We start from the raw sequence: 26235 nt of genomic DNA on the forward strand, positions 1-26235 counted from the left end.
GGCCTATGGGTTTGGCAAGATTCTGAGTGGCAACAGGTATCTGTTTAAATTTGCTGTATCAGAAACTGTTAATTCCCTCTCAACATCTCTTCTGATTGTCCACAAAATGCAATGCTGATTTTTCCTGGCTGCCTACATGTATACTGAAAATGGCTTTTACTGGGATGTAGGAGTGGCTTGGAGACCAATTGTTGTGAATAAGATGTAAGTAGAAATGTAACATGGGACTTTCAGGAAATCCCCTTAGAGGGTAGTGGGAGGTTAGCATGCTTTTCTTTCTCCCTTCGTCCATCCTTGGGTGGATGTAGTTCTGAATTCCATGAGGACAAATGTCTCAGCCTGATGCAACACTAGAAGTAGCCCAAGTCCATAGTGGTAACTATACTAACCCTGGATATTTATCTCTGAGTTTCTTTTAATAAAGAAGAAAGCAGTTGTTGTCTTGTATAAGCCATTGATTTCTGGAGCTTTTTAACTTTTTTTTTTTAAACTTGTAGCCAAATGTAATTCTAACTGATACTCATTCTAAAAGACATGAAGATGATTAAACATTAGCAAGTCTTCTGGTTTTACAAGACATCAAAGAGAAATCACATATGACAATAAAATAAGTCTTTCAAATGGGTGAGTGGTTTTAACACAAGGTTTTCTATAAATAAGACATAATTCATAAAATGAAAAGCTGATGATAAAAGTATTCATCAGAGCACATTTGAAGTATGGGAGGTTTTCATTTCCATTTAAGACCATTTATTCTGTCTTTTAGCATGATATAAATTATGTTTTATGAAAATGCTCTCATAACTAAATATGCAAAGAATAAGAAAATAAATGAAAACAAAAGACAAAATTAAAAGTATAGGAAATCGTGTTAGATGATTCTTAAGAAACATGGGTTGAAATATTTTCTTTAAATGTAAAACACAGGGGCCCCTGGGTGGCTCAGCAGGTTAAGCGTCCAATTTCGGCTCAGGTCACAATGTTGCAGTTTGTGAGTACCAGCCCCGAATCAGGCTCTGTGCTGACAGCTCAGAGCCTGGAGTCTGCTTTGGATTCTGTGTCTCCCTCTTTCACTGCCTCTTCCCCCTTACACTTTGTCTGTCTCTCTATCTTAAATAAATAAATAAATAAATAAATAAATAAATAAATAAATAAACAAACATTAAAAAATAAAAAATAAATATAAAAGAGAACATAGCATCCAATTTTAAAGAATAATGGTGTGTGATTATAAATGTTCTGCACAAGAAAAGCATGTTGTTTTGAAGATATCAAGGAGAGTTAACAGATCATATTTATATATTCCATTCTCATTGCTTCCAAATTAAAAGGCACTACTACCTGAGCTTGTACCAGAAAGGATGACCCCACCCAACTGTCTAGAAGACAGGCCTCAAATACTGGCTCTGAGGACAGGACAGGGCACTCAGGACTGGTTGTACCAGTGCCATCTTTTGAAGGCAACTTGCACTGAAACTAAGTCTGAAGTGATGATATCCAAAAGGAAATGAATCTCCTGAGTTTGGCTGTCTGCATTTTCAAGGTTTCAAAAACTATGTGCCTGTTTCCTTTTAGCAGGCCATAGGACTCTTTTTGCAGCAATCTGTTGTCCTGACATCAGTCATCTTATGCAGTGTTGTCCTTAGTAGGCAAGCAAGTATGCTCTGCCCTCAAGATCATCTGACCCTGTCATCTGACTTCACATCTACTTAGATGGTCCAGAATACATGTAGGAGCTAAGCTTGAAAGTTTCCTTTGCCAGATCACTTTCTTGGAGTGATTGCTCTGAAAAAAATTAAGAGTCTAGGTTGATTCAGCAAGTGTTTGTCAAGAGCCTACTGTGTGCCAGGTGCTATACGAAGACTTGTTAGGATCAAGTCTGTATAATCTAAGCAATCCAAAGAGGGAATTCAATTTTATCTTAAAAACCACTTGATCCAGTGTTTAACCCCCTTCTGCTTTTTTTTTTTTTGAAATGATGTTTAAATACTGTGAGCCTCTGTTACCCCACTTTATAGATGAGAAAATATTTGTTAGAGTCTATAACTTTTTCAGGGAATATTTTATTGAAAAGAAAAAAAGAAAAGTCTCTTCTTTTACAATAAATGGTGTACTGGGAGAGAGACAATGACAGGTATCAATATCAGGAGTGAATGCCTGAGATCACCCTACCTGTTGAGGAGATCTCAAGGACTAGATGTGGAAGTAGGGACTAAGACTAACAATGGTCCTGGTCACCAGTTACCTTGGTCTGGATCTAATAGTGGTCCTCAGTGAAATAAGGCATTCTTTCATCTCCTGAGATGAAGACCAAGAACTTTCATTTCTTTTCTACTGTAAGTTTTAAATATTAAAAGAAAAATTAAAGGATTAAACTTAAAGTCTTGCCAACTAAGGGGAAAAAAGGTATTTTTCCACTTTTGTGAGTATAATGCTACTATTTTCAAAATGTTAATTTGCTTTTTCATAGTATACTTAGTAATTAGTGAACAACACCATAATGTACTGTGGGTATGATTTGTAAAGGCTTAAATGACAGACTCTAACTAGGATAATTTCAGTCCTGATGTGTTGTTAAGTAACAATATATTCTAAATGAGTAAACTTGAAATAACTAAGCCATTGGGGATTATTGGCCACCTGATAATTAAACTTGATCTAACATGGACATCAAAACCAATTATATGTACTAAACAGAAAGAGACAGGTCAACTCCTCAGAGAGATGAAATGAACTTGGACAGATGGACAGAATGCAAATCATGACGGGTTTCTTAATGAAAAAGAAATGAAATGCAATTTAAAGCCCTATGAAAAATCTGGATAGCTATTCCTAGTGTACAAATTGCTGAAAGACAATTATGCTGAAACAAGATGGATTGCCATATTTCCAACAACCAGGAAAACCATTCCTCCAGAGAATTTAGATTTTCTAGTTTCTTAGGCAATGAGGTTAAGGGGAAAATTACTTTAATACTATATTCATATTAGGTTGCAAGGGCTGCCATAACAAAGTACCGCAGACCAGGGGCTTAAACAACAGATGTTTATTTCCTCTCAGTTGTGGAGACTGAAAGTCCAGGACCAAGGTGGTGGTAGGGTTGGTTTCATGTGAGGCCTCTTTCCTCGGCTTGCAAATGTCTGTCTTCTTCCTGGGTCCTCCCATGACCTTTTCTCTGTGGGTCCCTGGTGTCTTTTCCTTTCTTCTGAGGATGCCAGTCATATTGGATTAAGGTCTGACCCTTGTGACCTCGTTTTACTTTAATCACCTCTTTAAAGATCCTGTCTCCCAATACCATCACACTCTGAGGTAGTGGGGGTTAGAACTTCAAAATAGGAATTTTGGAGGGACACAGTCAGCCCAGAAAAAATATTCAATGCACAAATTGTATGTATTTCAGAGAACAAAAATATCAAAACATAGAAGTGGGTTGAGGTGAAATAAATTGAGTACCTTACAGAAGGAGGTCCTGATCTACTGGAAGGGTGACCAACAATCCTTGTGTGCCTGATTTCAGCACTGAAAATTCTATATACCTTAGGAAAGTCTTCAAACCAGAGTGTTTGGTCACCAGGGTCATGTACTGGATACCCCTCAACAACTGTTAAGGGTAGGCATTTGTTTAGTGACCTAATGAAGTATGGTGGTATGCTGCATAAGATCATTCTTGGGTCCTTAAAATTTTTCCAGGAATATGAATTATGCTCCAGTAGGCAGACTTCCATATGAGCATGGAAGAGAATCTAGGAAGGCCTCTGGTTGTTGGGAAGTTAAGAGATCAGTTTGCAATAAGAGTGACAGGTTCCTAGTTGCCAGCAAACCTGTCTCAAATGTATCTCGTTGACAGATGTTGTCACCCAAATATAGCCTCCCTCCTTTCTGCTTAGTTTTTATTCAGGGAGAATAATACTCTTTTTTTTCAAATTCTAGGACTTATATTTGGAATGACAAAATATATGGATGACTCTAATCCTGCTTTTTGTAGGACAGTCTCCTTTTTCCTGTTGTTTCAACATAATTTTTGGTAAGGCCCCCTTCACTCTCCAAAGGTCTTCATTTATAGGATAAAATATATGGTCAACAACTTATCTTGCTCAGAGTCCTGGCTTCAGCTCTTCTCTGCTTCTCTTTTCATATAACACACCAGTTCCTGAGCTAGCCATTCACGACCCATAGGTTCCTTGATCCTCTATGTTACTTTTCTGCTTATGTCTGACTAGAAGAGTGGAAATGGAACTCACAAATTTTGTTTTGGACCCTCCTGCTTGACCAAAGTTTTTATTGTGATAACACATGAGGAAGCATAACTTTCCCATCATCTAAGAATCAAGATATAGTAACTTAAAGCTTAAGTAGAGAAAAAGATTAGAGATTTAAAATAATACAAATAAATTACATGTGTGTGCAAAATATTGTTAATAATCACAGAATCTCAAAAAGTTTCAGACATCATCTACTTGAATCCTGACTCCTCTCTTTTTGCCAATGTATAAAGTGAGCCTTAGGCATAGGAAGTGATTTGTTCTGGGACATAATCTAATTTGATCCAGTTAAAGAAAGATTCATGACCACCAATGAATTAGCTACTTCTGTCACCCAAGTTTAGGGTTTTTTTTTTTTTTGCCATATGAGAAGACCTTAATAATGGTTTCCTTAGAACATTCTTTCCAGGTTTCTTTTTTTTTCCTTAAAATAGCATACTAGTTTTTGTTGTTGTTGTTGTTGTTGTTGTTGTTGTTGTTTTTATTTTTTGGGGGGACGGAGAGAGACAGAGCATGAACGGGGGAGGGTCAGAGAGAGAGGGAGACACAGAATCGGAAACAGGCTCCAGGCTCCGAGCCATCAGCCCAGAGCTTGACGCGGGGCTCGAACTCACGGACCGCGAGATCGTGACCTGGCTGAAGTCGGACGCTTAACCGACTGCGCCACCCAGGCGCCCCCATACTAGTTTTTTAAATGCAAGACTATTTTATGAACCTTAGAAAAAATTATATAATAGATGTAAGCAAAAGAAACTTTTATGAAAATTGTGAATCCACTCACTTATCATAAATAATCATAGAATTATTTCCTTCCATTATGATTTCAGTTTGGTGTGTATGAGGGCTGTGTGTGTGTGTGCCTGTGTGTCTCTGTATGGGTGTGTTTGGTTGATGTGTGTATACATAAATTTATGCCTCCACCTGCATGCAAAGTGAGAGCGATTTATTTCTTGATATATATTAGCTATATATTTAAACCTAAAATATATATCATGAGCATATTTCTGGGCTATTAAATATTATTTCTATAATACTGTTTTCAATGGTCACTCCTTATTCCTTTATATGATGGGCCAGCATTTATTCAACCACCATGATGTTACCATTGAAGATTTAACTTGTTTGCTTTTATTTTGTTGCTATATAAGCAACGTTGCTAGAAAAACCCTTGCGATGGTGTTTGTAAATTATTACTTATATCTGTACCACTAGCCACCTGAAGTGAAAAATTGATAATCAGAAAGCTGTCATTCTTAGTCCTTTTTAAAATGGATTGCCTATGGCCACTAAAGAAGGTTGTTCCAATTTCTACACCTACAGTGCTGTCCGGTCCCTGACAACACTGGCAGTTATCTTTTCTTTGTCTTTGACAGCTTGATAGAAAAAAAAATAGTGTATTATGGTTTTAATTTGCATTCATTTTATTATGATTGCACTTGTGCAGTTTTTACATGTTTATAAGTCTTTTGTGAAATACTTGTTTCTATTTTTTAACCTTTTTAATCTTGTTGGGTTATTTATGTTTTTCTTAACACTTAAGCCATTGGTCTTTAAAATAAAATAATAATGTATTAACATAGCTCCTTGGATTGAGTATACATGATTTTTTAAAAGTTTATTTATTTATTTTGAAAGAGAGAGAGAAAGAGAGAGTACATGAGCAGGGGAGGGACAGAGAGAGGGAGAGAGAGAGAGAATCACAAGTAAGCTTTGTGATGGCATTGTCAGCATGGCACCATGAGAGACTCAAACTCATGCACTGGGAGATCATGACCTGAGGCAAAACCAAGAGTCCATGCTTAACTGACTGAGGTACCCAGGTGCCCCATACCTGGAAAAAAAATGTCCATTTCAATCATCTGTATTTTTTTTAATTTAAGGAGGTTTTAAAAAAGTGTCATATTATTTTATATTGTTCACTCCATCCTGAATATTAGAGAAATACTTATCCTATACTAGTATATGCATTTTTATTGGTTGATTTATGCACTTTTGCATTTATTACTCCATCCAGAAATTTGCATGTAAGTAGGTATGAGGTAGGGATGTTTTTTTATTTCTTTTTCTAAACATTGACTATTTACGTCAATAATAATCATTGAAAAACCCACCTTTTCTCTTATTTGAAATGGTTCCTTATATTACATCAGTTACTAAAACACTACAATGCATCTTAACATATGCTGCTAAAATTTCTGTGTCCTACATGGACTTTTCTTTTTAGAAATGATTTTGGATATTGCTACATGTTCATTGATGAATTTTTAAATCATTTCATTATACCCAATACTAAATTAAGCAGCGCTTTTAATCAACCTGATGAATAAGGAAAAAAATAAGTTGGGGAGAGGTAAAACCATTCTGAGGTTTAATCTTTATATAAGAATGTTGTATGGCTCTCCATTTGAAAAAAATATTTGTATCTGTGTGCTTGCACCTGTGTGCATGTATGCATGTGTGTACGTTTATGTGTATTCCTCAGTAACCTGCTGAAGGATTCATTGTTGTTTAAACAACTAACATCCAAAAATATTATATCGTGATTTCAACTACTTTTCTTTAGCTTATATTGGCTAGGTTACCAGTCATACCTATAAATACTGAAATTTGGTCTTTAATATTTTCTTGTATTGTTTCTTTTTTTCACCTGGAAAATTCATAAAGTTACAGAATAATAATGAGAAGACACCTTTGTTTTGTTGTGGACTTTAATGTAAGTGAGTGCCTCTATTCTGATACTTGCTGTCGGTATTAGTTGTATATTCTTTATCATATTAGTGATCTTATTCTTATTTTATTAAGATAATTAAAAAAATTTTAATGTTTATTTATTTTTGAGACAGAGAGAGACAGAGCATGAACAGGGAAGGGGCAGAGAGAGGGAGACACAGAATCCGAAGCAGGCTCCAGTCTCTGAGCTGTCAGCACAGAGCCTGACACGGGGTTCGAACTCACGGATCGTGAGATCATGAGCTGAGCCGAAGTCAGATGCTTAACTGACTGACCACCCAGGCACCCCAAGATAATTTTTTAAATTCAGAAATAAATTTTGACTTATATTAAATGTCTTTTCATCTTCTTGAAGATGGTATTATTGTTCTTAGTTAAGGTTATAAATTATATTAAGTTTTAAAATAATTTTGTACCATTCATTTTTGCTTGGAAACAAATTTTACACAGTGTGGATTATGTTCTATAAAATTCTATTTATAAAATTATATCTGTATTACGTGTATGCACCTCTATATCAAGAAATTATATTATTTCATAATTACATATACACACACATTCTCAGGCTTTGAGAATTTCAAAAATTGATTGGGATATTTTCCCCAAACCTAGGTATTTTAATTATCATTTGAAATTATCTGTTTCTTGAAAACTTAGTAGAGCATGCTTATAATATTAACCAAGTTAGTGTCTATTTGATTGACAGTACTTATTCATATTTTTTTCTTATCACCGAGAGTAGGCTAATGTATTCAAATGGCTTAACACAATACACATTTAGTGATCATTCCAGTCACTGTCTAATGCAGTATGTTAGGATTGGGGAAACTCTGCTCCATTCATTCAAACTCCCGTGTTCCTTACATTTTATGGTTTTTCCATCCTATGTGTTCTCAGATTTACTCAGTTAAGTTAGTTCCCAGGGAGACAGATACCTGCCTGTTATGGGCCATGCTCTAAGCGATTCACACCTTCTCTGCTCATATCTGTGTGATCAGAAAAAAGAGAGCATAGATATTTATAAGCACTTGTGTTTGCTGTCAGGTGAACTAACTCAAACATTTATATTTTCCTGGAAATAGTGTAATTATTTAAGATGTTTAGAGGTATTAGCAGATAGTTGTATGGATTATTTTTTGTCTATGGTTAAATCCTTTCCTTAAGTTCCCTAGTCCCGACTTTTCTTACTTTCTACCTGCTTTTCTTCTTTCCTTCTCTGTTTGCCTCTCCCTCCATGTTCCCTTGCTCTCACCTTCTCTCCTGGTCTGTCTCCTTCCTTTTTTTCTCCCAACGTTTATTAAGTATACAATATGTCAATGACTTCAGAAAACAGCAAAGATCGTCTTATCGCTTCTGCCTGCACCATATCTAGCACTGTGCCTCTCTCAATTTAGGCATTCACTAAGCTATTGAGTGGGACTTGAATTGAATCAACTATTTCCTGGGTTCTTCTTACAGCCTCACAACCGCTGTCCTGCTTCCAGTGATATTCGCAGTATCCTGCACACACTGCCAGATTTATGTTCTTGCAACATAGCCTGATCAGCTGTGTCCTCCTGCACACTAATATTCCAGAACTCCCCCTTGCCTCTCATATTAGGTAGATGTGGCCAGGCTCCTCACCTGCACAAGGGCTATCTATTCTGAGGTGGTAGCTTTGTTTCTCATTACTCATGCATACTAGCTTTGTGCTTTAACCAACCCCAGACCTCATCTTAATACTTATATTTGTGCTGTTTTTCAAATTTACAATATGCTGTCATCTTCTTCCAGGGAATTGCTAAGGTGGTTTCTTCGCCTGAAATGTCATTGTGTTTCAGACTCTGCCTCTTATTAGTTTGCTCATTCTTTAAGGACTTACTGTCTCTTCCCCCAAACCCACAACTAAATGGACTATCCTTCCTCTTTATCTCACAATGGCATATAGCACATTAGAGGAGATTCTAATCAGGGAGAAAATTTATACTAATATCCTCTGTGCCCTGATCTTTCAAAGAAGAAGCATACATTTTGCCAGCTTTCTCTGCTATTTATCTGCCTGTTATATGTCTAGAATAAAGACCAAACCAAAGCATCTATTTGAGAAATAGACTAGAATCTCAGATGAAGCGGATGGAGAGGTGGTTTTGGCAGACCCAAGGACACAGCTAAGTTTTTAGGAGAGGTACTAAAAATAAAAACATAGGCTCTCATAATTCTTTCTGAGACTTCTGACTCTTAATTCCAAATGAAAAAAGAGAGAGTTTAAACCAACTTTTTGATAAAGGGCATCTACTTAACCCAGAAAAAATTTATGATGAAAAAGGCAAGCATGGTCACAGACCTCCTTCCTAAATTAAACGGTAATGTCCATTCCTAATAAAAAAAGGTTTATATTTTATTTATATTTGATATTTCAGCAGATCTAACATAATTTCCAATTTAGATATGGAAAACTCAAAATGTGCAGAAATTACAGCTTAATGCCCGGGGTAAGAAGGAAAGGAATTCACCTTTTTACAATTCAATCAAATGCAGAATAGGAGCAGTTAATAATTGTAGAATATGAATAATCAGATAAGACATTTTCTAGTGAAAACTCATAAATTTTATTTTGGGAGTACATTAAAATTCAGTTAAATTTTAAAATCATAGCATATCTTGAGTCACTGTTGAATAGTTGCCGTATCTATAGAAATCTATTTTAGAAATATGCAAGTACAAATTATAGAATGTCAGCATGCAATTTGATTTTATGTGCTTTTCTACTAATATAAATAATGAAGCATGCTGAGAGCATTCAGATACATTCAGCTGAGTATAATTAAAATACTGAGGTGTAACATGTTAAAAAAAAAGAAACAAATTAAGTACTAAAATGAAGTAGGTAGAAATACCAGCAATTCAAAGCAATAACTATGTTGTGATTACAGTATTGTGAATAGACTAAATCTAATATTTTGGTTTAAATGAAATCAGTGATAGCTGGAAAGTTAATAGAAGCAGTGCCTTTATATTTTCTGTGAATAATGGAGAGGCTTCATTTCAGGAGCACACATTTTTTGCCATCTCTGGAAATAAGTCTCCATGGTACTCTGAATAAACATTCTCGCCCAAATGGAACAAACTCTCTGATGAAATTGGCCACTGGGGCCTACAACAAATAATTAAAATGGGATTTGGGAATCAGCTGGTTTTTTTGTGTTCCTCACTCCCCATTGGGTTAGCTGAATGAGGGCAAATCAGCTTCTTCAGACCATGTAAAAAACACAATTGAACTTCCTGCTGGTCACCACTAATTACACTGTGGTTGTGACTGCCCACTCCAGGCAGAAGGCAAACTTTTGGGTTTTGTTTCTGAGGCCCACCAAAGGACCAACTGTTTATTTGCGTTTGCCCAGGCCAGTTCAGAGTAAGATGTACCATATTGTTAAAAGAAAGAGTATTCAGTTAACTTTGTTCTATTCTGTCACATGAACCACCCACTTTAGTCCTCCTCTGCTACAATGAGCCTCTGGTTTCTGCGTAACCTACTTTGTACTCTCCTACCTCCAGCTTTATCCTGACCTCCTAACAGTCAGTTGATATTTATGAAAACTGATAAGAAATTGGAAAAAAAAAGAGATAATTTCATTTTACATCTACCAGTAAAATACAAATGTTTATAGTTGGAGAAGAAAGCATTGGAACAAGTGGATTAATCCTCCCCAAAGGAGCAGAATCTACTTTGTGCTAACTCCAAATGTGGGACTGCAATTGTAAAGTTGGAGCTAGAATCTTAATAGTGTAAGTACAAGACTTTCTACATTTTGGCCTTGCAAATGTCACTTGTCCCTGGATCCAAAGTCTTTCCCTTCTTTGAGTAATCCTTAGTTTTTCTGAATCATATCCTTAAGTAGCTTCCTGAGAAAGGTTGAATGGAAAGTAAACTTAGCCCTTACATATATCCCACATTGAAGATTAATAATGTATTGTTTATCTAGAAACATTGATTGGACTTGCCCATGTACTGATTCTCAACTACCACTTGTATTAGAGTTCCTTGGCTATATCCATCATCTTCTTGGAACTTCAAATTCCATGTGATTCATATGAAAAACAAAGAATTATATAAAACACATGGATTTTTGTCAGTTATAAACTGTGTGACCTTCTGTAAGGCTCTTAATCTGTGTGAGCCTTAGTTTTCCCATTTGTGTATAGACATAACTGTAGATAATCTAGAAAGTTTCTGTGACAGCCACACAAAATGCATGTCAAATACTGGCATGGAGCCTGGTACAGAGTAGGTAGTCAACAAATGACAATTGATATTTTGCTACTGTATTTGAGATTAATGAAGGGAACATCAAATTTCCCTAATATCATAAAAATTTTCACTACTGTCTTATCTAACTTCTTTGGTTAAATGGAATCTATACATGATTTTCTAAAATTCCTTGACTACTTATATTTAAGATTCAAAACACAGTTTCTGTGGATGGATAAACTGGGAAACACTGAGAAATCTTGAAATAATTTTTACCTTTGTTTACCCAATGCTTCCCAAACTTATTGATAAAGGAACATGTTTTTGTTTGTGCGCACAACACCTATCAACAAACTGCATATGTGATGTGAAACCTAGTGACATAACACACGTATAGAATCACTGTAGTTCATATGTAATAGAAGCCTAATAGCAAATCGTTGAATCTGTGCATGAAAGATGCTTTTTGCACCCTTGATCTAGGTTGCTGATGCAGAATGCCTTCTACACTTCAACCATCCAAATTTTACCTATTCTCCTTTCCAGATTAAGTGCCATATATTTGTCTTCAGAGGAAGGCGTTTATCCTCCTCTGAATTGCAGAATATACTATCAGTGCCCTGCCATTTAGTATTTGTTTTGTTCCAAAATTGTATGTGTATGAATCATGATAATGGCAGCTCCATGGAATAGAGAAGCACCTTTGTTACTGGTTTTATCCCATTGTAACAAAACCTGGCACAGATCTGGGAGAAATATGCCCTGGTGGATTTGCACCTCTTTATCTTGTTCTTCTATATGCACTGCACTTTCCTCTTTGCATCTAGGGACTTATTGCCCAAAAAGATGCTCAAAGACCCCTCGCATCAGCAGAAGAACAAAACAGCGAGTGAAATTACCCAATTTCTGCAGAACTCATAAACATCCTGAATGTAGGTCACACTCACTGCCTGATGTGCTGTGTGTGTCATGTTCCAACAAAGCAGCTGCCGCGAGTAGCCAAACTCCCGGAAAGCAGCACAGCCCCAAAAAGAGCAGCCATTTGGAAACACATTTTCATTGACAATTTGGGGAAGTTGGGCATTCACTTAAGAAAAAGCCATAATTCTGTAAGAAATGAGCAATTTATGCACATTATAATCAAATTTATTTTTATATCCAGCTACTCCTACATGTGGCATAATTCAGTCTGGGAAATCATGCTAATTAGTTAGAAATCCATTACATTGTAAGTCTTGTAGCATATGCAAATGCTGTTTCAAGGGTTCTCACCTCCATAATGCATGTGCTTTTATTAGAATGCGTTCCCGATGTGGGCAGTTTGTCGGTGAACCAGGCTCTAAAGTGCATTGGAGGGGAAAATACTCTCACAATAACCATTGATAGCATAACTGTTCATGCACTTTTTAGTGCATTATGTCTTAAAATATAAAGACAATGCCACTTGTCAGAAGAGCGGCCAGAGCAGTAAACTCCAAATAAAATAATAATGATGATATTAATGTTCTAGGTTCTCATGGTTAATAAGATGTGCATCTTTGCTAAACTCAGTACCTGGCCATGCCCTTCACAGGTGGTGAGGAAGAGAAATGACCCCCAGACTAAGAGTACAAAGACAGAGTTCCACAGAGAAGGACACTACTTGTGGGTCATGCTGACCAAGTCACTAAACTTTTAGATGCTACGCTTCTTCCACTGTAACTAGAAATAATATAACCTGACTCTGTCTCCCTCACAGAGCTGTTATGAATTTAAACTATGATTAAGATGTAGCTTATAACTTTAAAAAATGCTCTAGTGAGTCTTATTCTTGGATTATTAAAAATATCCTAGCCCCATTAAAAAGTAAAGCTGAGCATAAAATTTCTGTAAGAACATCATAAACTGTATTATAAACATACAGTACATTCTGTGAGGACATCATAAACCTAATTATATTTTAAGGTAACTGATCAATGATGAAGTGCAATTGAGGAAATCTGGTCAAACAAGTACCTGATAAAAGATTTTCTGTTGGGGGCGCCTGGGTGGCGCAGTTGGTTAAGCGTCCGACTTCAGCCAGGTCACGATCTCGCGGTCCGTGAGTTCGAGCCCCATGTCAGGCTCTGGGCTGATGGCTCAGAGCCTGGAGCCTGTTTCTGATTCTGTGTCTCCCTCTCTCTCTGCCCCTCCCCCGTTCATGCTCTGTCTCTCTCTGTCCCCAAAATAAATAAACGTTGATAAAAAAAAAAAAAAGATTTTCTGTTGAGTTAGGGCATTGGGATCCAGAAGCTAGCAGTTAGAAGGGTGAATTTGGTGAAATTCACATTTCAGATCCATACTAACAACAATAAAAACAAACCAAAAAACCCACCATTCAATAGAGAGGAAGATGTACACCCTCTCTTACCTCCCCAGATACCACCACCACCACCATCCCAGTCAGTTTCCCCATCTTCCTATATGCCCCACCCCAGTAATTGGTACCACCACTACCTAACAGAAGCCATAAACCAGAAATCTAGATTGCTCTTTGCCCTTTCTATCTGCCTTTCTGTCTAGTCTAGCAAAACAGCTCATGAATTCTGTACCCTAAACATCTTTAAAACCTATCCCTTCCCCTGTACCCTTTTATACTTTCTCAGGCCATGGTTCTATTTCCTCAAGAAGTCTTTTACTGCCTCCTAATGGGTCTCTGCCTCCTGGGCAGTTCTACCCACAACTGGTCCCATCCATGCCATCAATGATTTTCTAACCTACAATTTAATTTTAAATGACTTTTAGATTTTAAATGTTTCAAACAGCTCCAAGGAGCCTCTAGATAAAGTACCCTTACAAATGGTCCCTATATGCTTCTCCAGCTCTTTTTGTACAGGCTCTAGGTATGCTCCTATAATGGCTTTCCTGGAGTTTCCAAAGTATCCTTGCTCTCTCACACTTTAAGGCTTTTGTGTAACTTAATTCTGACTCAAATGATTTCACCAATATCTTCCTAGGTCAGTTTCTTCTTTTTCTTTCAGTTTTCATTTATGTTCATGATTCTGACTAGCATGTCTTTCTTTCACCAATACTTAGTTGACTTTTCCTGTCAACTAAGTCTATCAGAGAACCGGGAATTTTTAGGGAAGATGGCATCACTTCTCTATCATTCTTTTCCCAGAGCTGGGCATGAGTAGGCATTTATTTTCTTGAAGAAACTTTATTTTATTAAAAAAAAAGAAAATTTATTTTCTCGACTAAAATGAATGAAGACAATGATCTCACTTAAATAACCAATTTAAATCCTTTTCAGAATGCTCCTTCAGCCTGCTCAAGAGGCTCAGTGATATCAATGGGAACTTTCAGAATAAAACACAGATTCTTTAGTAAACATTGTGAATTCACTTGTGCAGTGAAAAAAACCTCTGAAAACAAGGCCCAGATGTGACACCTATTAACCATCTATGGAAACAATATGAAAAGAGAAAAAAAAAGGAATCCCTCACTACTCCTCCTTGCCCTACAGAAATATCCACCAGTACCTTCAAAACAAACAAACATACAAGAACACCCATCGCTTACAATATATTTTTTGAATCTAACAGTCTAAGGATGGTCTGTCAATTCTAAGATTTTAATAAAATAATAACTAAGATTTAAAGTATTAGAAGTGTCCTTCTGATCCAATTGAGGAGTGTATAATAAGTCATTATTCATTTCCATCTTCATAATCTTTGACCTTTGAGAATATATGCAATCTGAACATCACAAAGAACTTGTCCTGCAGGAGTTAATTAAGCCTTGCAAAATCCATTAGAGATGAGCATTTTCCGGCCTCATGTGTTGGTTTCACTGTTGAGTCCTGAGAGTTTGTACTCTCGTGCTGTCAGATACTCGGGGTGGGTCCTAGCTTGGTTGAGAGAAACAAAACAAATGAAAATACTGTTGCCTGCATATATCCAGATTTTCTTGGTTAATTCAGGCCAACTCTGGCTGACAACTATTGTTTCAGCTAATTCAATCAAGAAGAATTATGAGTGTCATGGCCCATGACATGCACAATATAAATATGCATTCGATTACAGATCAGAGATAATAATTGCTTAAGAAGCAAGCCACATCAGAGCCCACCAATTAGGATTCTTTTCTATAGGTGGTCCTGTACATGAGAATTAGCCATTTATTCTGTGTTTCGAGACAACAACAAAGATCATTCAAACCCTCAGAGTAATCCCTTGTTCACTGAATAGATCCTGAAATCGCTCTATTAGGGGAGAAGGAGAGAGGCTCTTTCTTCAGTGCAGATCACAGGCAGGAACTCACTCAAGAGAACTCAAATAACTTCACTCCCTACACTCATGATGCTCCTTCCCAAGAATAACTTTTGATATGGGAAGGGGCCAGGAGCAGGAGGAGTATGGGGAATGTCAGGGATAGGGGAAAGGGTCACAAAGGAGTTCCTGGTAACTGACAACCGTGCTACTGATCTCCTAATTGTGTTCCTTCAGGTCTTGGAATATGGAATCTAACTATTAGCCAATGCACACTTACCTTGTCTATAGGACAACTAAGTCTACACAGTACTCAGTTCTGAGCAAGGTACAGAGAGAGGCATGAAAGAGAATGCATGATGCACATGCCCTCTATTCTGTGAGGTTTGCAATCTATCTGAGTGCACAACACTCTAAGCAGCAAGGCAGCACCAAAAGACTAAACGGTATGCTGTTTCCCTTTTCATTTATCTGACACATGTTCATTGAGACTTTTCTAGTGTGAAGTAGTTTACTGGACCTAATGCAGAAAATGAATGTAGATACAAATGAAACATGGTCTCTTTTATTTTTTTTTTAATTTCTAAAGTATATTTATTTACTTTTGGAGAGACAGATGGGGGGGGGGAGGCAAGCACAGGAGGGGCAGAGAAAGGGGAACAGAGGATCTGGAGTGGGCTCTGTGCTAACAGCAGTGAGCCTGATGTGGGGCTCAAACTCATGACCCATGAGATCATGACCTGAACCGAAGTGAGATGCTAAACTGAACCACCTAGGAGCCCCAAACATGGTCTCTTTTAAATGAGTGTCCAATTTAGAAGGGAGGTAAGTGGGAGCATACCTACCAAGGCAGAGATTTGGAGAGCTATTGGTTAGGAAAGGAAGCCAGGAATAAGAAAGTAGCCTAACATATGTGGAGGATAAACTTGTAAATCTTGCCCCTTTCAGTTGACCATTTGGGTTGGACCACTTGTGGAGTGAGATTGAGAAGGGAGGCCACTATTTTTTAGAAAAAAAAACAAAAAACAAACAAAAACCAGTACTATCTCTTTTTTTCCCCTGCAATGACACATGGAAGTTTTAGACTCTGGTTTTGATTCTTTCTTTTGATTGCGGACGGTCAGTGTTTTTGTTTTTTTGTTTTATTCAGGCATTCATTCCTTCAAGTACTGACTCTTTTCCATCATGTTTTCAGCATGGAAAGATCCAGGACTTTGGAAGATGTGTTTTAAATCATTGGGGAGCCTGGGTGGCTCGGTTGATTTTGCATCCACCTTTGGTTCAGGTCATGATCTCCCGGTTTGTGGGTTCGGGCCCTGCGTCAGGCTCTGTGCTGACAGCTCAGAGCCTGGAGCCTGCTTGGGATTCTGTGTCTTCCTCTCTCTCAGCCCCTCCCCCACTCACACTCTGTGTGTGTCTCTCTCAAAAATAAATAAAGTTCAAAAAATTTTTTAAAAAAATAAAAATAAATAAATCATGTTCTGCCACTTAGCTGTGAACGTGTGAACAACTCTCAGAACCTTAGTTGATTACTATGAAAATGAAAAAAAAAAAAACAACTGTGTGTGTACAGGTGTTTTTAAGATTTGTGCAATGCTATTGCATTGTTTAAAACATAGTAATATCCTTGGTACAGAATTTAGGATACAGAAATTGTAGGTATATCTGAATCCTACCATCAAAGTCATTGTAATCTACTTGGGACAACAAGATGATTACTTAAAAACATAGGGATTGAATGAAGGGCTGGAGAGTATCAGGGCTCATTGTCAAGAGTGATGATTATAGATGATCAGCGCAATGTTATTACAAAAATACAGGCCTCGGTCGAGAAAATGGCAAAAGGAAAGTCAAGGAAACCTCTATGGCTCCGTGCCCATCCATATAGGCAGATTCTAGAATCTCAGAATGGGGCTTGTTTTCACCATGCCCCCCCCCCCTTTTTTTGGTGCTTGATTTAGATTTCAGATAATTTTAAGTTAGTTCAGAAAAGGAAATATTTCTTTTCCCACTCTGTATATGCAACCCGCTTGACCCAACTCAGGTGGCCTGAGCCATGGAAAATGTGCATCAGGCTTTTAATAACAAGCACCGCTAAATAAAGATGCCGTGGGGGGGGGGTGGGGAAAGGGGTGTCAACAGATTTGGGACAAAAGCGGTCCAGCACCTGCTGCTGCTGTAAAGCTCAAGACATAAACAGAATATTACAAATCATTATCTCTTTTTTTCTTTGCCCTCCTCCTCTCTGTCTCTCTTTTTCCTCCCTCCCTTCACTTTTCTCAGCAAAAGTGTATTTAAAGTCTATGTAAATTTCAAGACCCCCAAACCGGAAGCATCTGATATCAGATATGTTCCATACTGTTTGTGTACACCTTAAAGCCGAATGTATAAACATATTAATTCATGAAGTAAGTCCATTAATAGGAGTCATTTGCATATCAGGGCTATCCTTATATTTGTAAAGGAGAGTCTGTGAGATCGCCTGTAATAGGAAGTTTCCCCATCCCATATAAAATGTGAATAATTTCTGTGTATCTTTTTAGGAAGGCATCTGTTGTGTGAAACAAGACACACCTGCATACCCAATTTTAAATGCCAATGTAAAAAACACATATGAATTACTGATGAAAGAGAAAATATATTCTAGGACACCATATTTCCAGTCTCTCATTCTTGTTATCATAGGAATTTTTAATAAAATGCCTTACATTCAATATCACTTCACAAGTCACTTTCCTATTGTTTTAGCAAGCAGGACACTTTTCCAGTTTTCAGCTCCAAAGTGAATGATTCAATGTGACTTATACTAGCCACAACTGTACATTATCATGAAACTATTATTCAAATGCTCTGAACAAAGATTCCTAATCTTCAGCAAATAGCATATGCCTAAATGCCATTTTTGACATCTTAAGGAATTAATCAAGATTTCGTAGGTGTCTAAAGATGCATAGGTAGAATGGTTTTTTAAAGTTTCCTTTTTAGTCAGAAGTAAATTGCTGACTCCTCACTTTTAACTTCCAAGAAAATTTGCAAACTGAACAGTAAGTATATGCCTTAAAGTCTAAAGACTTATCTTGGAATATGAAATGGTTGCAGAAGAAAAAAGTAATTACTTCGTGCAGATAAGTCCATTGGATAATCCTAGGTGGTTGATCTGGAGTTATGCTAAGATAGAAGAATTGGGCTCTGTTAAGGAAATTATAAAATGAATTTAAGAAGGAATAATAAGAGAGGCTATTTTGGAGTTTAAAAATAATGAGTTTGATCTGAACATAAAGTTTTGGATGTTAGAACTTGAATCCTTGAGGCATGGATCAAGTAAATTAAAATTTGCATATGATGGAGTGATCTTGGGTAAAGACGATGAAGGAATTAGATTTCTCTTTTAGGACAGGTAGCATTAGCATCAGTGAATCCCCATGACGATGATTTCATGGGTCTTCCCAGGTGATGCTTCTGGGTACCTGGAACACACGTCTGTGTCCTCTTAGCATGCCCAACTGACTTCTTTCCACTATTTAAGTGGCTAAGATACATTTCTGCCTCCTATCACTTCCAACTAGGGGTAAGTCAGAGGCCACGTAATAGGCCCTGGAATATCCCACATTTCCCTTTCTCAGCACTTTGGTCACTTAAAATTACATAAGAGCTTATTTGCCATTAATGTCACTGTTTTTCACTGCTGCTGAGGGCTGCGCTTGTTATGTACATCAGCATAAACTCAGCACCTAGCACACAGGGTGCCTTACGGAGACATATGAAACTTTGCTCTTTGAACAATTGAAGGAAATCCATAATTAGTTACACTTATTTTGAAGAGGGTATTTTCATTTCTTTTTTTTAAGGTGGTGGGAGTTCAGACTTTATTTTTAATGTTTATTTATTTTTGAGAGAGAGAGTGCGAGTGGGGAAGAGGCAGAGAGAAAGGAAGACACAGAATCTGAACCAGCCTCTGGGCTCCAAGCTGTCAGCGCAGAGCCTGATGCGGGGCCTGGACCTACAAACCATGAGATCATGACCTGAGCCAAAGTTGGGCACTTAATTGACCAAGCCACCCAGATGCCCTAAAGAGGGTAATTTTCAATGTCAGTGATCTCTTGGCTTCTCGCCACTCTTACTGGGAAGCGTTGTCTAGTAGCAGCCGTTTAGCCTGCACAGAGAAAGCATATGTGAACAATAAGGCCATAGCTGTCCTGGCTTTGGGGGTAAAAATAAAAACAGATGGGTTTCCATCGAAACTTCATTCCATCCACCACTGAGGTGAGCAAGTTAGGAACCACTTTCCCCGGCCTGCCATTTGATGTAGGAAGAAGCCATTCCTCTTCAGCATCTCCCCTTAGGAGGGCCACATGTAGGAAGAAGCCATTCCTCTTCAGCATCTCTCCCTTAAGAGGGCCACATGCAATACACAGGGTGCCTAGAGAGAACACTTGAGTACTTGCTCTGGTGTGAAATTGCCCTTTCTTGGCCTTTGGCTTGTCTTTTGCTATGCATGAGGCTGCATTTTAAAGCTATACCAAGAGATAATGTTCCCTTGATAACAGCATAATCTGGGGATCGCCATCCCTTAATGGTGTTGCCCAATGACTCTTAAAAAAAAGCCAGCAGCCCATGTGATAGAATTTTCTTGGTTCTTAGAATGCTTTTTCCTTTGCTATATTTTAGTAAATCTTTAGTAAATGTAAATAACCAAAGTTCTTTTCTGATCCATCCTTCGTTTAGATTTGCTTTGAAACAAAAAATGATTATTTCTCTTAAGATTTAACTTTTATTTCCTTATTAATCCATTCGAGCTTTCCCTTCCTTAGATTCCCCTGAGCTGAGCTGCCAATCTCAGACTCTGTGAATGACTTTGTTCTAGAAAGTAAAAATAAATGCATGGGTTCATTTCATAAAAGATTCCAGAAGAATGCTGTCTTTTACTTTTATTTCAAATACCATTTAAGTTTTGCAGCCTTGCACAGAGACCTATCTCTTCAAGGCTGTTTCTTTTTCTGAAGATGATGAAATTATTAGCTTAAAACTCTAGTGATCTCTTCTTAAAACATAGTGGAAGAAAACATTGTCAAGAAGAGGGCACTTGGCCGAATCTCATCACCTGGATTTCCTGACATTCAGAATCAGGCTTATCTACCAGTCCACAGTGCTCAACACTTGTTCCCATTCTCCAGCCAAAGGAAGTAGGTGCTATACCTGGAAAAGAAAATGATTGACATTTTTTGATGAATTTCTATCTCTTGGGGGGGTTTAGGGTAATTTCTGAATGTAGTCTGAGAATAACAAAAATTGTTCTAATGTCTCTGTGTAGGGATTTACTTTCCGCCATTTTATGAACCATGCTCAGGATATATAGGAAATGCAGCCAATGGATTTTTACCTGTATAATTTCAGGGATGAAAATGACTTTGAGAAATCATTTCCCCATTTTTCTTCCCTTCAGTATGTCTAATCCAGATAATATAATCAATCATGTTCTGAAAAAAGTGTAAAAAAGATGTGACCACCTCTATTTAAACCTAGTAGTTCTCTTTTTCTGTACACTTATATGACAATTTTAAGTTCATGTTCTCTATAACTGATCCTGATGCGACTAAACTGAACTGCCAAATTTTAGAATAAGACCTAATAATGGTCCGTGTGATATTGAAACCCCTGGCAAATGCTTAGCACAAGGACAAGGAAAAATAAATAAATACAAAGATTGAAAGGGAAATAAAAAGTCATTATTTGTAGATGGTATGATCATCTATATAGTAAGCTCAGAAGGACCCTAAAACAATTATTAGAACTGATAAGACAGTTCAGCAATCCTCCTGGCTAATATAAAAACATGAGAGCCAAAAGCCTTCTTTTAAAATAGTTTGAAAAAACTTAAATAAATAAAAAATGAAAAACCTACTACAATAAAGTATTTGAGAACCAATCTAACAAAGAAAACCTTTATAGAAAGCTATTTTATAGAAGGACCATTTTAAATTAATTAAAGTAGATAAAAGAAAATCTGAATGAGATATATGTGTTTGTAGGTGAAAAAGTTAACCTTGTACGATGTTATCCTTACTATCCTGAATTTATTCTGTAAGTTCCATGCAACTTTAATCAGGTCTCTGCCAAGATTTGGGAGGAATATCTAAGATGTACATGAAATAATAAAGCTTATCAAATAGCTAATTTTGAGGGGAAAATAGTAATCTCTCAGTTTTTTAGGACCTATGATATAGGCATAGTGATTTAAAAAAAAGAATAATATTGACACAGGATGAAGTAGATCAATTCAACACATCAGAGAACCAGAGAGAGATTTACATTAATGTAGGAACTGATGGTACAGGATGGCATCACAAAGGAGTGAGGAAATAATGAATTATTTAATATAGTGCTGTTTGGAAAAAAAATAGTGCTGAAAAAATAGTGCTGGCTTAGTGTATACTAAAAATTTACAATATAGTAAAACTATTTTGGAACCCATAAAGGGAAAACTCCTATTTTTCTGTCCACTCACATAATGCTCTACTTCTCTTCTAACACTTCTTAGAACACTTCTGATACTTCTGGTCACCAAATGTGTTCAGGATTCCCCACCCCCCCACCCCCCAAGCAATTTTCAGACACTAGCCGAGTGTCCTACAACATAGCTCAATTCTGACACTACCTCCCTGGACATATAAGACTGTCCCTCCATCTCCCTCAGATGCCAATCTTAAATCTGGGTTTGTTGCCTGTGCTTCTGACCAACTGGCTGGCTCTAAATTAGAGGATCCACATGTTTTCACTCTTATGTGGATCCTGAGAAACTTAACAGAAGACGATGGGGGAGAGGAAGGGGAAAAAAATTACAGAGAGGGAAGGAGGCAAACCATAAGAGATTCTTAAAAGACAAGAATAAACTAAGGATTGATGGGGGTGGGAGGGAGGGGAAAGGGGGTGATGGGCGGAGGGCACCTGTTGGGATGAGCACTGGGTGTTGTATGGAAACCAATTTGACAAATTTCGTATTAAAAAAAAATAGAGTCCCACAACCTCCTCCTCTAGCCATTTGCTAGAACAGCTCACAGAACTCAGGAAAACAGTTAGTTACCTTACTATTTTACTGTTTTATTATAAAAAGATATAACTTAGGAATAGTCAAATGAAAGAGATTCATGGGGCAAGATATGTGGGAAGGGATAAGAGCTTTTATGCACTCCCCACGGGTATGATCCTCCCAGACCTAAAAGTGTTCACCAATCCAGAAACTCCACCACCCTGTCCTTTTGGATTTTTATGGAGGCTTCATTACATATGCATGTTGACTAAATCATTAGCCATTAGTGATTAACTCACTTTTCTCTTCCCAACCCAGAGATGGAGGGTTGTGGCTGAAAGTTCCAAACCTTTAATCACATGGTTGGTTAGTTGGTTCCCTCCCTCCCACCCCCTCCCCTGTGACTAGCCCTCATCCTTAGGGACTTTCCAAAAATCAACTCTTTACCATAAACACAGGTGTGACTGAAAAAGGCTTGTTATGAATAACAACAGGAACTTTTATCACCCTTGACACTCAGGAAATTCCAAGAGCTTTAGGATCTCTGGTAGGAACAAAAATGAAGATGAAATATACGGATTTTATAATATATGTATCACAAAACCCTATAGAAAAACATATACAAATAAAATTAAATGGTAAAGAAAAAAAACTATGAGGCTGATAAAAATATAGGAGAATATTTCTGGGTCTTTGGGTGAGACAGATCTAAAAAACAAAAAAGTCATATATATATCAAAAAGAGATTAATGAACAGTACCAGAGAAAAATTAACAGAAGTATGACAACTGAGTGTTGATACTTGCAGAGTGTAAAAGTGGCAAAGTATTACTATACAGAAAAGGAAAGAATAACCATAAATAAGCAAGAAAAAGTCAAATTCTCCAGTGGAAAAAATTGACCAAAGAATATGGAAGAGCAATTCTATATGAATAGAGAGAAAAATCCAGTAACTAATAAGACTATGAGATAATGTGCATCCCCTTGGTAACCAGAGAAATGCAAACTAAGACAAGGAGACATTACTTTATGTACTTCCAAATAGTAAAAATCAAAAGCTTTCTAATGTTAAGGGCATAAGATTGTGTGGAACTTCCATACACTACGGTAAGAGTATATCCTGGTATAGTCATCCTGACAGTTTGTTAAAATTCAGTATGCATGTACAGGGGTGGGGGGTTGGTGGGGTAGAGCTCAGCAAGACTGTAAGGAAAGTCTAAAACCCATAGCAAGATATTTGGTAGGAAGGGGTTGGAAGCATGACTAGTGATATGTAAAATGTGTAATATGCATGCCTCAGAATAATGTATCAGTCCCAAGAAACAGCCCAAGAAGCCTAAACCAACATGGATAGCTCCCAAGAACATAGAAGTTAATTTTAAAAAAGGAAAAACACCAGCATGAGAACCATACTACAATACCATTTTGTATTTTAAAAAGCCACGCTATCTATTTTATATATATTTAAAATATTTTTATTTTAAAATAACACATATATATATAGAACAACATAATATCAATTTACACATCCCATCATAAAAATTGACATTTTATAATAATTCCCTCAGATTAGTTTTAAAGTTAAGAAATCACAGAATCACATTTTTCACGGAAATATCTATATCTAAATAAACATATGGAGGGCAGGCATTAAATACATAATGTTTATGAGAGGGAGTCTTAAGTAATTGCAGGGTGGAAGGGATTTGGTGACAGGACATGAAAGGTAAAAAAATAAAATCAGTGGTCTTACTTGGACTGATAATTATAGAGTGCTATTAACTGATGGGTATAAACAGCTCAATTCTGTGTATCTGTGGTCCAGAAAGATGAACAAAGAAATAAAGAACTGCATGTATGTGTTTGTGTGTGTATGTGTGTGTAAGCATGCATGTGTTTATTTCACTTCAGGCCATTTCCATGTCTATGTAAACTTTTTCAGAAGCTTCCCTAAGTTTTCTCTTCCTACCTGTGAAGCTTGGAATTGAACCCTTCACTTGATACCTGAAAAATCATGGCCTGTAAGTTACCTCCTTCCCACCAACTTATCATTCTGATTACAATCTTGCCTGCCTTTCTAAGGTTGGCCCTTGAAATATTATCTCAACACTACAGTTGCAAGCAACATTTTTGACCTGGATCTTTTCCATTCCTGATTTCATCTTCCTGGCCTTTCTTGTTCATCTGCAACACAGATACAGACACCTTTAGCTTTCTTATCATCCTTTTTGTTCCTCTTTGCTATGTAAGCTCTGACCCTGCTTTTCTGTAACTCAGGATTGTATTGCCCATTAAGACCACAGGGCCTCTCCCTGTTTCAAAGAGCGTATCATTTACTCATGATGGAAATGTGAGTTCCTCTTTGTATCTTGTCTCCGTGTCCCTGTGCCCTCCACAGACACACAGAGCCATGCTTTCTAAACAATCAGAGCCCTCTCCTCTCACAAGGCCAGATCAGCATGAACAAGGTGGAGGAAGACATTGCCCGTGCTACAACACTAAGCTTCAGGAAGGGAATGAAGTTTAAGCTGGTAGAGGACATGAATGCCACCACATTCCCACACAGAAAAGGAGAGAGCATTCTATTGAGATTTCCAGAAAGGAAATTAGTGAGTTAAGGGAAATTAACACTTTTAAGGCTTTTTAAAAATAAATACTGACAGATGTCTTTCCCGTAGGGTTTTTAAGTAAACCATGTTCACATTTCTGTTGCTATAAATGTGCCTCTTTCACTTCTACCAACGGGCATCGCTCTGTGTATATTAAATTGAAACCATTGCTAATTTGTTGGAATTAAAAAATGCATGCCATTATACTATTGGTTTATTTATTTGACTACTCTGAAGGTAAACATTTTTTCTCTCAATGTGTTTGTTAACATTTTAACAAAATGTTCTATTTCCATTTTGAGGAATTATCCTTTTTATATCCATTGCTCATTTATATACTGGAGTCTTTATATACTTATTTTTTCTTTTTAGAATTTACCTCTTTATTTCATCTGGTGTGTGTTTTGAGGTACAATCTAAGAGTAGAATCTATATTTGTAAAAATAAAATTTTTATTACCCCAGCTCTATTTATTATTCTTATCCTTCCATTCTTATTGGGGATGACTCATTTATTACATATAAACTTATTTTATGTATTTTCAGATTAGCTTATTACTTGCATAAAACAGTATTCTTTTGCTGAGAGGCAGAACACTCCTTTTTTGATGGTGTCAATTTAAAAGTAATAATGGAAAATATAATCATATCTGAAAATATTATGAAACTGGTCTTTAATTTTCAAAACTGTGCTCTATTTCTGTCTTCCTATTTTTTCATGCACAGTAAGTAATTGAAGAAATATTCTGCTTATTGATTTAAAAACTTGGCAGAAAACTTTAATATATTTCAGAAGAAAGTGAAGCAAAATAAATAAGTTATGACCACCCTTGTACTGTGTTAAAGCAAAGAGCGTATTAATCAAATTCAAAAATAAATCTAAATTTTTAGTGTTGATTAACAGATTTGGACTTTCTGGATGAGGATACTTCATAGTTATAGCCTTTCATTTTTTCCTTCCTTCCTTCCTTCCTTCCTTCCTTCCTTCCTTCCTTCAGTAGCTTAATAAGTATGATTTCTTCGGGTTTGTGATGGTTATAAAATAATGGATGGTTAGTATATTCTCATTCTTTGTGTTTTCTATCTTTTGTTGCTTTTTTTGTTGTTGATTTGTTTGCTGATGGGCCTTTCATTCAATAGATACCTAAAAA

Source organism: Prionailurus bengalensis, chromosome A3, assembly GCF_016509475.1.
Source record: "Prionailurus bengalensis isolate Pbe53 chromosome A3, Fcat_Pben_1.1_paternal_pri, whole genome shotgun sequence".
NCBI classification, from domain to species: Eukaryota; Metazoa; Chordata; class Mammalia; order Carnivora; family Felidae; genus Prionailurus; species Prionailurus bengalensis.